This window comes from Sitophilus oryzae, unplaced genomic scaffold (assembly GCF_002938485.1).
Source record: "Sitophilus oryzae breed Bouriz unplaced genomic scaffold, Soryzae_2.0 scaffold_1528_pilon_pilon, whole genome shotgun sequence".
Lineage (NCBI taxonomy): Eukaryota > Metazoa > Arthropoda > Insecta > Coleoptera > Curculionidae > Sitophilus > Sitophilus oryzae.
In genome coordinates this window covers 35,950-39,099 of record NW_022146201.1, presented here as the reverse complement: position 1 = coordinate 39,099, position 3,150 = coordinate 35,950, and positions in this window count along the sequence as shown.

The following is a 3,150-nucleotide window of genomic DNA, read 5'->3' as shown; positions in this document are numbered from 1 at the left end:
CTATATATTTTGAAGAACCTGAATTCTCCATTGAACACCGGAATAATATACTGGGTGTTCCATTTAAAATAAAAGAGTGCCATACTTTTGAAGGTGGCCAATGTTCAATATTAATTTCGTCTCACCCTGTATAACTTTTTGGATCAAGTTTTAATTTGATTTAAAGTACAATAGTTAATTTAACTACATATTAGGATATACCGGGTAAATTCCAATTTAGGTAGATTTTATTGTAATTTAAAAATGGTTCCTTATTTCTTGAAAATGTTAAATTATGTCAAAAACCTTATTAACCTTATAAATTTTAGTCATATACTTCTCTTATAAAACTCACTTTTATTTTTCTCCCAGAATCCGAAAATCAATTAATATACAGGGTGGCCCATCGAAAACGTTCCGCAGGCATAACGGCCAGGGCAATTTTTTTTCAGAAAATTCAAAAACACGTTAATTTTGTTTGTGAGGGGGACAACTTTTGCCCCAAAAATTATTGCAAAATCTTCAACCCTCTAAGCGGGGGTGTCATCTCCCAATTTTTTTCAAATGGAAAGGGGGGTCAAGTGGTACCGTAATGAAAAGGGCTTTCTATTCTCTATATTTTCCGGCTTCGTTTTTGAAAATCGGTCGTCATTGAGAAATTATAAAGAATTTAAATTTGAAAAGTTTATTTAAACATTTATCAGAGTAAATGATAAGGGTAAATTCCTTCGACCGATTTGCTGTTTTTTCTTATTATTTCTAGATGTTTACGCATTTTATCAGTTGCCACAAGGTTGAACGATCAGGTGCGGTAGTTGCTAGATAGCTGTTCTGTGACTTAAGCGTAGTTTACATGGGATAGAAAATTGCGATAGAACTTGCTAGAGTAACTTGCGATAGTGTTTACATTTAAGCAAATTTTAAAGCAATTTCTTGCAACAAGTACTTTCTATGCATATGATTTGAGCAAGAAATTGCATGCACGTATACACGGTATAGTGTATATTGCACAAGTATATTGTTTAGTAGAAAAATGTCGCGCCGTAAAAAGAGAGCTGCAGTCACTGCTCTTCTTGTTACAATTTTACGCAAACAGTCAAGAAAATCTAGAAAAAGAATATATGGGTTAAAGAATGGATTGTCAGAAGGCCTAGGTCTTGGAGCTTACGCGATGTTATTAAAAAAAAGAAATGAAGACCCAAAGCATTTAAACAATTTTCTGCGAATGTCAGAAGTCGATTTTACTTTTTCTTTTTTGATTTTGTTCCACTCCTGGTTTGCTTGGGTACGTATACTATGTAGCTTCCGCTGAATCTCAGCCCCAATTGTGTTGAATTTGTCAGCTATAAATTTGATTGCTTTTTGCTTTTTAGCTCTATCTCTTATCTCTGTAAATTTTCGATTTTTTTGCCACAATTCCGGAAATCCTTCAAATAAATTAATCAAAGTGATGGTATCCTCTTTCAACCACATACTCCATTTTAATATCGTTATTTAAGACGCCTTCGAAAATCACTTGCACCAAAAACTTTCAACAAGACGGCAATAAATTTTAACTTGGTAGAATAGAAAGCTCTTTTCATTGCGGCGCCACTTGATCCCCCTTCCCATTTGAAAAAAGTTGGGGGATGACACCCCCGCTGAGTGGGTTGAAGATTTTGCAATCATTTTTGGGGCAAAAGTTGTCCCCCTCACAAACAAAATCGACGTGTTTTGGGATTTTTTGAAAAAAAAAATACCCTAGCCGTTATGCCTTGCGGAACGTTTTCGATGGGCCACCCTGGATAGGGTGTTCCATTACAAAAAACACAACTTTGATATGTAACTTTTTTTGGGGACATCCTGTAGAACTCTCTATATCTTTAAAAAGTGCTCTAGAAACTGTCGTTCTCCTTGGAGACTCCGCGGCGTGTGAGAGGCGCCACCCTGTATAAATCAAAATTTTAATTGCAAATCGTGTGGAAATAATAGGTCTGTTCGTTTTCCTGTTATTATCGATTCTGAATCGTCCTAGAACTCTCCAGCGCATGCGAAAATGAAATAATGTCTTCATATTTCCTTCTGCGCATACGCATCACAATTCTAGGACGGTTCAGAATCGGTAATAACAGGAAAACGAAAAAAGCTAATGACTTCCTAAAATTCAATTTTCAATCAGTACAATAGCAGTTTGCACGCTAAGTAACATTTTTTCTATATGTGGTAAATACTCTTGAACAAATTTGTATAAAAAGAATTTTGATTTTTTCAGTGTTGGAGATTTCCACAGAAGAGTCAACTCAGTCAGATAACTTACTCAGAAAACTAGGTATTTCGCCACTGAAATATAAAAAAAAACTTTTTTTTTTTAAATATTTAGTTTCCTAATTAAATAAAACTAAAAACTAGTTAATTATTAAGATAAGATTTACGTTAAACATAAATTTTTCCTATATGATATATTCTTAAGAAAATTTATAAGCTTGGTGCATTCTCCGCCGGTGCTGCAACCGCCGGAGAATATCGTAAATAACGAATACATACAAATACACGTGTTTAAGTGGCGAGTAAACGAAAAAATTAGTATACAGGGTGTCATTGAAATGGTGTAAAAAAAATCAAGGGGTGATAGTACTCCTAAAAATAGTAAAAAAAGTTCCTATAAGTATAGGGTGGAAAATGCATATTAAGGGAGTTAGGGGCACTGAAAGGGTGAATTTAAAAAACGCTTGTTTTACAATTGTAGGCTTAAAAAACGAGATAAAACTTCGAAAAAAAATCTTCTGCCATAAATTTTGACCCTAAATCAAATGGGAATACTAAAAAATTATTTGGAAAAGCGAAAAGGGTAGTTTTTGCCAGGGTAGGGGATTATTTCGCGAATAACTTTTTTGAGGTTATTTTTTTTGCAACGTGGGTTCATTTTTTGAAAACTACATACTTTTTCCTACAAAAAAGGTACTCTTGTTCTACATCTCCCAGAGCGATGGTTTTCGAGAAAATTGAAGGCAAAGAGTTTGCTCTAACGGGTTGCTAACTGGTTAATCAACATAAACTTATGAAAGTTATGGCGGTTCAAAAGTAACCAAGTAGTTATTAAATAATTACAGTACGTCTGTCCGTTCTGTAGCTACGGGGTATCCGTGAGCGGGGAAACGATATTCTCTCGATGTTTTTCGTAAAAAAATAGAG